This window comes from Heloderma suspectum, chromosome 1 (genome assembly GCF_057233095.1).
Source record: "Heloderma suspectum isolate Gila_16-S chromosome 1, 16-S_ref, whole genome shotgun sequence".
Taxonomy (NCBI): domain Eukaryota; kingdom Metazoa; phylum Chordata; class Lepidosauria; order Squamata; family Helodermatidae; genus Heloderma; species Heloderma suspectum.
In genome coordinates, this window is record NC_139458.1 from 282,747,561 (window position 1) to 282,761,653 (window position 14,093).

Below are 14,093 nucleotides of genomic sequence, written 5' to 3' on the forward strand. Positions count from 1 at the left end.
GGTGCTGTGGTATAGCAGAATTACTAGCATGATATTCTGCCATCCCCCAATATACAGGACTTTCCCCAATTAAAAAAAACCCTGTGAAAATGCTTAGAAAACACGGGAGCAGCCGTGGAGGATGACACCTCGTCATCTAAAGCACTTACAGGACTACGGAGAGTGAGGAATCACAAGCACACACTTCCTTGTGTAGGAAGGCTCTATGTCTTGATTCCACCCATTGCAGCTGGGTATAATAATCACACCCTAGTTATAATAATGATCAGGGATGGGGGAATGTGTGGCCCTCCAACTCCCATCCTCCCTCATCATTGGCTGTGCTAGCTAGGGCTGATGGGAGTTGCAGTTCAAGAGCATCTGATGGGCCATTTGTTGCCCACCCCTTTAGATTTTGAGTGCTGAGCCAACCCCGCAGTGCATGCGCAGTATACAGGAATCCCTTGTTGCCTCCCTCCCTTCTCACTTGGCAGCCCCTCCTGTACTTTGAATGCTGGGGGGGGGGCTTCATGTCTAATAGTGTGCATAGAACACTGACTGGATTGGCCCCCAAATGTTTTAGGAGTGAAACATAAGAATCCCCCCTCAAAAAAAGGATTGGATCTATGTTCACAGAGGTATTTAATCCAGATCAGAATGCTCTGTACTAATCAACTAACAGATTTTGGGGGTGCCAGAAACAAAAAGAAGAAAATAAGATGTTTAATATTGGAGGTGTCTGTAGTGCATGCAATAAGTTTGTAAAACATTCAGATAACTCTGCCAGCTCTGCCCTGCTGTACACTTTGGAGGAACGAATGACGAATGTGGTTTCCTGAATATTTCAACACACAGCCTGATACAGCATTTTTTTTATACAAAAGTTTTAGTAAGGAACAAGCAAATTGTGCCATTTCTCTCTTACAGTCCAGCTAGGCTTGAACCTTTAATAGCACAATCCTATACATGTCTACTCAGAAGTAAGTCCCATTGCGCTCAATGGGATTTACTTTCAGGATTGCAGCCTTAATTGTGCAGCTGGGTCAAAGTCAGGAAGTCACTGCAATCATTTCACTTATAGAATGATTCCCCTAAAAATTTCACAAAGCTCTTAAGCTGTGCCCCTGTCCTGCCCTGTAATATACTTCCTGTATGTCTTCACAAAGTGTTGTGAATAACCCCTGCACAAAAACATTATTGAACAGATTAGATGAAAGCATTCACAAGCACTGTTCCATATCCGCTATTTCATGTTATTCAGAAACATATGCATAAACTAATCCTGCAACCCTGGTAAAATGGCATCCTGCTTGAATTCAAAGTTGAGCACACCAGTGAGTGTTTCCAGGGCCATAATCTGTACTTAATTACTAGCCATTTAATGCAGTTTCCTTTATGTGATGCATACATAATCGTACCCAGATGATTGACTCTTTGGGCAACATATGGGACACTTCTAAACTGATTTCCTGCTTGGTGCCCTTCATTTTCTCATGCTCAGGCCTGTGGTGTTTCAAATTTCAACACTAAGTTGGTTCAATGAATAAACAGAAAGTTTTCCTACCATACATTAGCAGCACATGGAAATCCAATCGACAAATTACATTAAATACATTGATATTGCTTCAGCACTATTTTGTACAAATCCTGTTTGCTCCATGAAGCCTTTCACAGGAAAAGCTGAGAAAAGGAATGACCCAATATTTGAACTACAGAAGATCATGTTAAATAGAATGGGAAAGATGCTAGTCATACCTGTTTAATGAATAAAACTATTGTGCACTATCTAATGAGTATTTTATGGACAATGAGCTCTCTTGTAAATAAACACCTGATACGATTTCAACTGCTTAAAAAGAATAAATTATTCCCATGAAAGGAGTGTCTCTCTTGTGCTTTTGGTTAGCAGACAGAGGAATTGCTTTCAGTACCCTTGGGCCTTCAGCAACTAAGTGACTTATTATTGCTGTGTGTCCCATTCTCTCCCCCACCCCCGTGACATTCAGTTTGATGCAGCTACAAAAGTACAAATTAGAGGGGCCATGTCCCAATCCCAGGACATGCTGTATCTGCACATAAACACTACTGGTGTGCCAACAGTAAAGCAAAGTTGTAAGAGAGGAAGTTGGGTTGACATTTTAGAGAAATGACTGGCATTGCGGGCGCATGGGATTGGGGTGAAAATAAGATTTTAAAGTGACAAGTAATGGCCAGGCATCATGTAGGTAGGGCCAGTCACATAGGCCTTTCCCACACAATCATCACCTAGCTAGGACTGGGAGGGGTGGGGTGGGGTGGGGGGAGTGACAGTTGGGTGAGAATGATCCACCTTGCACTGCTGGGACTTTCATGTTACAGCAACACTGTGAGAAGTTTGCAGAAAATTAGCTCCTAGTCCAATGCTGTAAGATATACAAGGTACTTGTTAAATTTTTACAGAAGTGTACAATAGTCATTTTAGGAATGACAACAGAGTGAATTGGGGCACCGAAAAGTAGCCTTCCCCAGGGTGGTGTCTGCCATGCTGTCTGGGAATGATGGGAGTTGTAGTCCAAGTAGGGATGTCAGAGAATTCCGCCACGGATCTCAGTGAGGCCGAATGCCAGTGCATTCGGCCCCCCGAAATCCGTGGTGGAATGAAGCCCCCCCACCTCCCCACCCCGCGAAATGGGCCCGGAACAGAGCACCTACCTGCTGCTGTCTGCGCTGACTTGCGAATGGCGGCCGCATCTGCGGCCGCCATTCACTTCTTCCATATAGCCATGATAGGCTACGTAAATACTTAGTAGCCTATCACGGCTAATGCAGGGAAGCCATTTGCGTCCCTGCGGAAGCTGTGATAGGCTACGTAAGTATTTACGTAGTCTATCACGGCTTAACTAAGGGAACGCAAATGATGGTGGCTACGGCGGCCGCCATTTGCGTTCCCTTTTTTTGTCGTTTTAGCCTACATAAATATTTACGTAGGCTATTACGGCAAAAAAAAGGGAACGCATATGGCGGCCACTACACCATTTGCGTTCCCTTTTTTTTGCCGTAATAGCCTACGTAAATATTTACGTAGGCTAAAACGGCAAAAAAAAGGGAACGCAAATGGCGGCCGCCGTAGCCGCTGCCATTTGCGTCTGCTGTTTGTTTGGGTTTTTTTGCCGTGATAGGCTACGTAAATATTTACATAGCCTATCACGGCAAAATACAGGGATGCAAATGGCGGCGGCTACGGCTGCCTCCATTTGCATCCCTGCAGGCTGCCCAGTGGCCAGATGTCCAGCTGCGGGCGGCCCCAGCTGGCGCCTCTGCAGAATCTCCACGGAGCGGAGCTGGCTGGAGAGAATTTCGGGGGGAGGGACGGAGCGCCTCCCCCCCACCGCGAATGTCACTCTTCGAAAAGTGACTTTCGTACATCCCTAAGTCCAACACATCTGGAGGGTACCAGGTTGGGGAAGGCTGTCTAAAAGACTAACCATTCAGTTACAAGCTTTTATGGACACTGTCCACTTCATCAGATGTATGAAGTGTTAACCTCAAAATGGCAGATTTATATAACCATGCTGGGGTGGCACAGAAGATGTAAACTGTGGTCAGAGGGAAGTGAAATGCATTTTAGGATATATCTGTAGTCTTCCATTACCCCATGCATCAAACTTTTATCCAGCTCAATTCTTTCTTGGGAGTGAGCCATCTTGAACACAGGGGGTCAGTTTGTATGATCAAACCAAGCCACCATGGCTCAAATAAGCCACGGTAGCTTGTTGTGAGCTGTGGTGTGTGTAAAGTGCAATTTGCAGAATCACTGCTTGACCATAGTTTACCATGTTGGCACCATAGCAGGGTTAAACAACCCCCAAATCACCCTACAACAGCCCATGGGTTATTTGAGGGTTATTTAACCCTCCAACCAGCCATGCCGCCTGGGTTTGGATGGCATGACAAGCTGCTGTAGTTATTATGCAAATTGCACCCTGCACACACCGTGGCTCACAACAGCCACTGTGCCTTATTTAAGTCACAGTGGCTTGTGCTTATCATACGAACCTGGTCAGTGAGACTTGCTGTTCATTTTAAAAGGGCATTTTTATTTAGATAGAATGGCGTACAGAGAATTTACAGGATTAACTTTCCTAGTAGAATCTCTAGAGCTGTACCTCATAATTTAGCAGTTTTTCCACACTGCATACATTCCAATATTTTTATCAATCAGTGCTGGGAGTAAAAAAAGCAAATAGAGAAAAATGAAGTATATTTAGGCTGCAATCCTGTACACACCTAGGAATTAAACTCATTGAGGCTTATGTCTGAGTAGACATCTATATGATTTTACTGTACATGTGCCTTCTCCCTATATCGATTTTCACATGGCTGTAACTGTTCTACTACTTCCATGCAGGTAGATTGAGAAATCATTTCCCCACATCACTTGCTGAGATCCCAATGAATGTAGATGGTATGAAGATAATCAGTGCAACTTCAGACTTTTGAAAACATAGTGACCATTATGTGTTAGACTCCTTCAGGCAATCTAGACAACCCCTTTCAACAATTCCTTCAGACAAACATTGCATGCTAGACTGTGCAGGCTCTGTCAGGCAACTGTGCAATGACTGCAGAAGTTACTTTAAACCCCCCTCCCCCACCGCCTCCAGTCCTGGGGGACTATGAACAAAAAGACTGTTAACACATAACTAATTGGATGCAGGACTGCAGCCAAATTGTACCATCATGAGCCCCATTTTATACTAACCAGTTTTGAACACTTGACCTGTTTTCCAGTACATTCCAGCCAGTTTTCAGCACATGATCAATATACTTAAAATAATATTTTTTAAACAGGTTGTTATTCCCCCTCACCCCTGGTTTAGGTTCTTTTATTTTTTTGAAGTAGTAGGAGAGCATCTATGACATATGTTTCAGTAAGCTGGTTTGGTGCTTTGTATGCCTTGGAGTTTCTAATGGAAAAGACTGAATGAATTTCTCCTGTGATCATGATTCATGTTGATTCTGCCACTTATCACAGATGCAAATGCTTTGGACACTGCACAGTTCAAGTGAACTACATGCAGAGCAAGTGTGATTTGTAAGCAGTTGGTTTTTAAATGCACAGGGAAACATTTTCATAAAGCTTTTTATGTACTTTGGCATATGCTGTAATAGAATAAATACAAGCAGAAAGCAAATGCTCCATAATGGAAGTCTGCAATTAGCCAGCGTGCCTTTTTTTCTAAAGTGTCATATACTGTTTTTGTGCATTCTTATATCATAACTAAGAAAGTTGTGCTCAGTGTCAAATTTTAATGTAAATCCATCATACTTGGAAGACAACTGCTAGTCCTGCCATACCGGAACATTAGGCGTTTACAGTGTGCAGTTTTACAGAGTTGGGAGTAGTCATCTTTCTCTCTAATAGTGAACTCAAGCGGGGAGTGCTGGCAGACTTGATGCCAAAACACAGCCACTGGGAAACAAGAGCGAGGTATCGGCATGCTCAGGGGAACCCTGAAGTTTGCAGAATCACAAAAAATATCTTTTGAAATAGACTTATGGGGCCACTCTCCCAAAAACCCAGTGAGGATTGCACATACTCAGTAGACATAGATTGCTGAGTATTAGCTGGAAAAGAAAAATGTAAAGTGGTGGTGGGGGATGAAATGCCCTGCTTCAGCCCCTTAGAATTATAGTTATATTTATTATTTATTTATTGCATTTATACCCCGCTTTTCTTCCTCTCGCAAGGAACCCAAGGCGGCTTACATTATCCTCCTCCTCTCCATTTCATCCTCACAACAACAACCCTGTGAGGTGGGTTGGGCTGAGAGTCTGTGACTGGCCCAAAGTCACCCAGTGAGCTTCCATGGCCGAGTGGGGACTAGAACCCGGATCTCCCAGCTCGTAGTCCAACACTCTTGCCACTACACCACACTGGTATCTTATAGTATCTTGGAGGGGGGCATGGCTGGCTGGAAACCTGAAGAGGAGCGCTTCTGTTAGGGCAACATCTTGTTGCAGGTCCAACTGAAATGGCTGAGTGCCTTTTAGTTTTGAAGCTAAATGGGACCACGCAAAAATACAACAGTGATTTCTACATACTGGGAGGACTCATTAGAACAACCCAAATTGCCTGATAAGAACCTGTGAGCTTTCAGGATGTACCAAATGCTGATAGCAGCTGAGCCAGAAGAGAAAGGGTCTAAAGCGGGAGTGGGGAACGTGTGGCCCTCCAGATGGTGTTGGGACTGTGACTCCCCCTCCCCCATCACTATTGGCTCTGCTGCCAAGGGCTGATGGGAGCTGCAGTTCCCCACCCACGGTCAAAAAGAACCAGGGGCTAGGCAGTTGATGTGAAAGAAGAACGGCAAAAGGAAAATGGAGAGCAGGGGGGAAGGAAATTGACTTGATCAGACTCCTAAGAGTTTGTTAGTAAGTATCCTAGAGGGGTGGGGGATTAGGGTTGGGGTGTGTGATTGTGTTCTGTGGCATGTTATTGGGATGTTTCAGAAGGAGAGGAGAAAGGGCCCCTTTCCCATTTTCCAGAACTCCCCCCCACACACACACACATATATAATGTAGCTATAAAATGCTCAGGTTTGGGGCTGACAGTCCTCTAGCACTATATAGCACAGCAGAGAAAAAAAGAAGTCCTTTCATTTTTCTTCACTCATGAAACGTTCCCCCTGCCACTGCCTTTTCAGGGTATGAACGGCACTGCAAGTCTCCTGTTCCAGGCTCCTGACTAGAACCCTGAACAGGAACACTCCCCTTGGGTGGTGATGGTGGAAATACATTGCAAAATTGTGCTGCAGGTCTCGCTTGTTTTTCTTAATGCTGCTGTGATTTATAAAGATTAATTTCATTGGAACCTAAAGGTGGAAGTGTTCCGGGTCACACAAGTCCAATAATTAAGATGCTCAAGAGTAATATATTTTGAATATGTTTGGGCAGGGCACAACTACATGTGGTTTGTGAGATCTGTGTAAACTCTTATGGAACCTGTATTTTTTCTCATGGAGCAAACAGCAGCTTGAGGGAGGGGTGGAGGATTCAACCAGGAAAATGGCACAGGGGAAAGGATTAAAAAAACCCCTCCACTGGCACCATGGTCCCAATCAAAATCTCCTGCAGCTAGTTGGATCATTAAAAACCCCCAAAAACCTTCCTGGAGGTCTCCCCTGTTACATCTACTTTGGCTCATAGTTTCATCACCATTTCCAATGGAGCTTTTTGCAACTGAGATCTAAGGTAATGACTGTAGGGATGGGAAAGCCATCAGTGGCTTGAGGATGCTTCAAGGTCAAAGGTGGAAAACTTGTGGCCCTTCTGATGTTTTGGCTTACAACTTCCACCAGCCCTTGCCAGCATAGCTGATGGTGAAGGATGTGGGGAGTTGTAGGCTCAAACAACTGGAGGGTCACAAGTTGCCCACCCGTTCCTTAGTCTATCTTAAAACATAAATCTTATGTTGGTTATAACCTACATCTGGGACAGGTGTTCGAGTCTTTCTTCCTTTGTTATATTTATATCCCACCCTTTTCCCTCCAAGGAGCCCAAGGCAGTGTACGTGATCCTCCTCTCCATTTTATCCTCACAAGAACCCTGTAATATAGGTTAGGGTGGGAGTCAGTGACCAGCCCAAAGTTACCCCAAGAGTTTCATGACCGAGTGGGGATCAGAACCCAAATCTCCCCAGTCCCAGTCCCAGTCCCAGTCCCAGTCCAACACTCTAACCACTGCACCACAAGCTCATTGCTCTATCCTCAGTATATTTCTGCCACAGAAGAGAGGACAGTCATGGCAGACACTGTTCATGTGGCACATTATATGGCACATTCATCTGGCCGCTATCAGTGGCTACTAGTCCTGATGGCTGTATGCTACCCCCAGTATCAGAGACAGTACGCTTATGTACACCAGTTGCTGGGGAACATGGGTGAGAGGGTGCTGTTGCACTCATATCCCATTTGTGCGTTTCCTGTGAGCAGCTGGTTGGCCACTGTGTGAACAGAATGCTGGGCTAGATGGCCCCTCGGTCTGATCCAGCATGGCTCTTCTTATGTTCATACAGCGCTAGAGTGAGCAAGAGTTTTCCTCATGCCGTGCATGCTGTGTGGTTTCTTCTCCTGATGGACCAACTTGCCGCAGCCCCACTTCTGGCGCTAACAGGTGAAATGAGAAGCTCTCATGTTAACACATTCTATGATGTGGCAATATGTATTAGTGGATTTCATATACATTAATTTATTACAATACTTCTGTACCACTCTTCCCAAAGATTCAAAGCAGCCTACATCATCATGGAGGGGAAAAATACTATTTAAAAACAAGCCAACAACATATGCCACCAATACAGCATTGGACTGCCACAGAAATTTATATTCTCAAACCTAAGCTTTTAACGGTCTTCTTCTTTACTTTTTTTCTTAGTTGTCCTTACCTCTGCAGTGTAAGGTTAAAAAAAAAAAAAGGACAAAAGTGAACCAGAGGCTACAGTATCTTGTTTCTAAGTGAAGAAACCTATGGTGTTCCAGCGGTAGCACTAAGACCTTGCGCTAGTATTAACTAGCACTTGCGAACATCACTAGCACTTGCAAGTGCAAGGGGGGAAAGTGTTGATTTGCTGCCAAAATTTGGTGATGTGGGAGCAAAAAGGGGGGCAGGGTTTTTACTGCCACATTTTGGCTGCAAATTGCTGCTTCCCCCTGTAGTGCTAGCAAGCATAGTTACATTGTGCAAGCATTGGTTTATGCCTAGTGCAATACCATTAGTGCGAGCACTAGGACACCGTTAGATATACTATCCTGAAGGCCCAGTACATCTCTGGTGGTCTAGAAGCATGTTCTTCTCATCTCTTTGGGATAGAGAGAGGGAGGAGCAGCTCAGCAGAGGCGCCTGCTTGGAAACACTCGGAGAGAAGTTCAGCTGGCAGGTAGCTGGGATGATTTGAAGCTGGAAAGGGGAAAGAAACTGAATACGCGAGATATCTTTACAAATACAAAGTTTGCCTATTGAGTGTGCTTAACACTGACCATTCTGACTCCAGTCTCCTCCAGGCTAGAGTATGAGAGAGAGGGTTTCCCCCCCATTATCCCTGCTTTTTCCCTTTCCAGTGAGATTGTATTACTCTGTCTGTGCAATTCTTCCAACAGAGGGAATGTAAGGCAATTCTGCCAAGGTGGTGATATCCTTTCAGTGCCTCTGAAGGGTAGAAAATGTTTTGTTCTTTCCCTACTTGGATTTCTTTTCATACTGCAGAAAATAGAGAAGAACTGAACCTCCATCCTAATAGCCTTAAGAAAGATTTTGCTTTCTGGACAACAGTATGAAAATGGGGGGCAGGGGGAATTACCTCGAGTTCATACACTCAGTCAAATAAGATAGATGACTACTCCTGTGAACACTGCAGAGCATACACACTGAAGGCAGTCTAACTTTACCAGTATAGCACATGATAAATATGATCAACTGAAAGGCCAGATACACTGTTACCTTTTGATCTTGGCCATTTATCTCTGTGCTTATCAGAATGTGGAGAAGAAGGTTCCTGGCAAGAAGACCTTATGCCTGTTCGTCACTTACAGCAAGTGCTTGCTTCATGTGCACTTTTCTTCTCTGATGCTCTGATCTCTCCTACTTTCCAAGCATCAAATCATAGGGTAGGGGCTGCAAAGCAGAGCACAGAGATGTGATTGGAAGGCTAGCAGGAATCACTGCCACTGCCCCATCCACAGTTTTGCCTTCCCCTGTATTCTCTAACATTGGTATTCCTGAAAAGAGAGGTGTGTGTGTGTGTAGTCCTGGGTCTCGGTGCAGCTTCCTATTTCCAAGTGGATGAAAGCTAAGCTTAGCTGAGTCATGACTGACACCCCACCCCTCACCCTGAAGCATCTGCTTCTATACCTTCTCTTAACCAGGCCATTGTTTCTGGAATTCAGTTTGGCTGTTAACTGGAACTTCAAGGCTTTGCCCTGAATGGTATGGAGTGGGTCTACAATTCTGTGGGATATATAACCTACACCAAGATGGCCGCAGACTTTTGCAGAGATCCTGAACCCTGCAGCTCCATCCATCTCGAAATAGGAAACAGTATACATCCAGTGTGATAGTATTCTGGGCATTTGTGTACAGGTACGTGTGTATTTATTTATTAATTATATCCCTGCTAAGAACATAAGAAGGGCCGTGCTGGATCAGACCAAGGATCCATCTTGTCCAGCATTCTGCTCACACAGTGGCCAACCAGCTGCCTACAGGAAAACACAAGCAGGACATGAGTGCAACGGCACCCTCCTGCCCATGTTCCCCAGCAACTGGTGTACATAGGCAGACTGCCCCTGATACAGGAGGTAGCATATAGCCATCATGATTAATAGCCACAGATAGCCTTATCCTCCATGAATTTGTCTAACCCCCTTTTAAAGCCATCCAAATTGGTGGCCATCACTACCAAGGAGCTCAGGGTAGCATAAATGGCTCTCTCCCACCCCTTTTATCCTCCCTGTGAGGGGGATTATGCTGAGAAACAGTGACTGAACCAAGGTTACGAAGTCAGCTTCATGGGGATTTGAACCTGTGTCTCCCTACTCCTAATCTGACACTCGAAGCACTGCACTGCACTGGCTCTCAAGATGTAGATATTTTTGTTCTAGCCATCCTTTATGACTACTTCACAGCGAATGGCACACTGAACCAATGGACACCACAACTAACCCCAGAAAAAATTGAGTTTGATGGGTTGCTATGACATTAATTACTCACTAGACCCTGTCTGACAACTTCGCTCCACTTGATTCCCACTACTTGTCAACGGCAAACATTGATTGGGGGGAAATCGGGTTTCCTGAATCTACTTTTAGTTCTGAAATGAATGGGACTACATTATTTTATATGCATTCATTTTTAAAAGCACTGATAAACTGCTCTTCATCCTAACTGATACAAAGGCAGTATACAAGAGGCACAAAAAGACAAAAAAATGCCACAAATGCAATAGAATAAAACAGCAAAACACCATCCTCATAAAAACAAATCAGAGGCATAAAATCAGCAAAGCAGATGATGCACAAACCAGCTTTAAACCTTTAAAATGCCTGTGCAAATTAATTTTAATCTGGCACAAGATTTAAAATAACATCTGTACCAGTCAAAGGGAGGGGGCATTCCAAAGTCAGGGGGCCATCACTGAGAAGGCCCTTTCTCTTGTACCTACACAATGAACTCCCTATGACAAAGAAACCAGTAGAAGAGCCTGCTCTGAAATTATGCTGAGGTCCTCCCCACCTGACCTGAGATTTTTGTTTTATGCTGTATAAATAGTTTCAGGAATATGGCCTGAGTGCCACAAGGTTGACAAGACAACACTAAACTAGACAAGACAAGAGGCCAGTGAAATTTCAAGCATCTCTACACCAGCCTAAAATCCAGCATTTAAAACAGAGCTTTCTGCTTCTGTTTTAAATGCAGGATCACAACGGACTCCCTTTACATGCGCTCCCTTTCCCCCTCCCCTTTCCTCCTTCTTCCCCTTATCTGGGTCTTTCATATTTTTCATTGATCTCGCTCCTCGTCTTGCAGCTTTTCCTTTTTCACAGAGGGAACCTAAGTGGGGTAATTTGATACCTCATCATCTCCAACCTATTTAAAAATGGAATAAGGGTCATTTAGCGCAGGAGATGCCCTGGAGGTTGACAGCATTATCTAAAGGGCCTGCAAACTTCAGTAAGTGAGCAATCTCAATAGCAGGATAAAAGCTCTGTGTGAAGTAGCCCTTCCTCTCAAACTGTACTTTTAGTCTTTTTGCAGAACTTCTTAGATCAGGCAATAGCTTTATTAAGAAGATGGAGCAGCTCAGGCAACTTAGTTACAATCTAATTAAGAGGAATGTCACATCCTCTTTCTGAATTGCTACTGCAATTCTCTATTCTTGTTGATCGCTTAATTGGGAGATCTGAGTCAGCAAGTAAAGCCTTTTGTGAATTCAGGCCTGAATTACTGTTGGGATTCCCTTCTTGACTGTTCCAAAGAAGTTAAGCCACCCTTCCTCTCTGTGTCAGGGCACTGTGTGATGATGGGGGACTGTGGGGCAGGCAGGTTTTCTTTTTGTGTCTCAACTTCTTGTTGAGACCATGCCACCAGGCCAAAACTTCCCCATGGAGTATAGTTTACTTGAAGAAAATGGTGTGCAAAGGAAACTGAGAGTCAGTCACCAAAAATGTGCAAGCTTTCCGGATCTTCAGATCTCTTCATCAGGCAAGATGTTACAGAAAGGAGATGGGCGAGGGGTGGGGGGAGCTGCGTTGATATTAGGGTCATAAAGTCTGCATGATCAGAGTTTTAAGATGAAAAGTGGGAGGAGGTTGCAAACATTCACCAGGTACTGTGATGGTTTCGGGTTGTACCTGGGACTGCCCCTAAGACTGCTGGGATGAAGAAACAAGCAAACAATAGTTGATCCCCATTTTAAAAAATATAACATTCAGCTACTTGGTTCTGTTTCCATAATTAGGTGAAACACAGTTTCTCAGTAGGTGAGAAATAGAAGTAGAGAGAAATTAGACAGTTTTTATATTAACACAGCTGTAACTAATTTTAGATAGTGTACTGTGTAAAAAAAAAAAAAGTCAATGTAAGCCAAAACTTATTTATTTACTTACACAGGTTTATATACTGCTTTCCAGTGAACTATCAAAGCAGTTTACATCACCATCATCCCATAAAAATCTAATAAAATCTAATAAAATAATCACTGATTGACAATAAAACAATAACTATACTGAGTAAACAATAACTATACTGAGTAAAGCACACCCCAGGGAAAGCCTGGATGAAGAGGTGGGTCTTAAGCAGATGTCTGAAGATCAAGGGCTTCTCCACACAGGGCTTTAAGCCTGCTGTTGAGACTGGTTACTTACGGAAGTTTGTGGGTTCTTTACATGACATCATCAACCTCCAGGGTGTCTCTTGCACTGAATTATCTTTATCCCATTTTTTAAAAGATTGGAGATAATGAACCATCAAATTACCATGCGTTGAATTCCCTTGTGAAAAGAGGAAATGCTGCAATAAGAGACGCTAGACCACAGCACCATCTAGTGGCTGTATAATGGAACATATAGAACACACAGATAAGGGGGAAAGGGGAAGGGAAGGGCATGTAAAGGGAGTCCAACATGATCCTGCATTTAAAACGGAAGCAGAAAGCCCTCCGAAAGTTGCAGGATTTTATGTTGGTGTAGAAATGCTCCAAGACTGAAGACAGTTATCTAGTGCATCATAGGTAGCTAGCTTTACTTAGTAGATGGAGGGGATGAACCCCCAGAGAATAAAGTCCTAGCTTCAGGTAGTATAAAAGCATCTTCTTCCAGTATAGGATCCAGCTGCTGAATGACTAAATTCAGTATTCTCCAAGTTACAGAAAAAGACAGCTTATAACATACTTTTTCATAGTCAATAGCCATAAAACAAAGCATATGTGTATAGTAGTAGCAAATATTAAAATTACAGCTTAGGTTAAGACCTGTTGTCTATAGCCTACATTTGTGCTTTGCCTTTATAATTTCAGGAGTGGTTTAAGGTTCTTTTGCGGAAGGAGGTATCCTGTTCTAGATCGACTCAAGAGTCTTGGCTGTTTGCAAGCAAATACAGGGAGCAATGCAACAGAATAGTCAAGTTGACAAGCAAATGGTCAAGTGCACAGATTTCAGTCCAAGGAGGTTTAAGCTAAGGTGGGAGTGGTCAAAATGCAGGCAGAGGTCAGAATACAGGCAGGCAGGCAATGATGATCAGGCAACAGCAGGAGTAGTCAAGATAACAAGCAAGAGGTCAAACACAGTAAATCAGTCAGCTACATTGCACAGTCCTGAAGCAGGGTCATTAGGCAGTCCAGAAAGTCAGTAATCAGAGCACCAAGCACAGACAGAGCACAATTCAGGGGGCAAGGTACATGACAGAGGCTGGGTGGACCAAGTTGTTCCAGTGCTGGCTGGGTTTCTAGTGCAGGCTTTTAATCCCAAAGCCAGCTGGACCCCACCCAGAGCAGTGCTGCAGTAATCAGAGCTCCCAGTCCAGAGCCCTACTCCTGAGGAGTCCCTTTATCCCAAGGAGACCTGTTCTGGAGGCGAGCACTC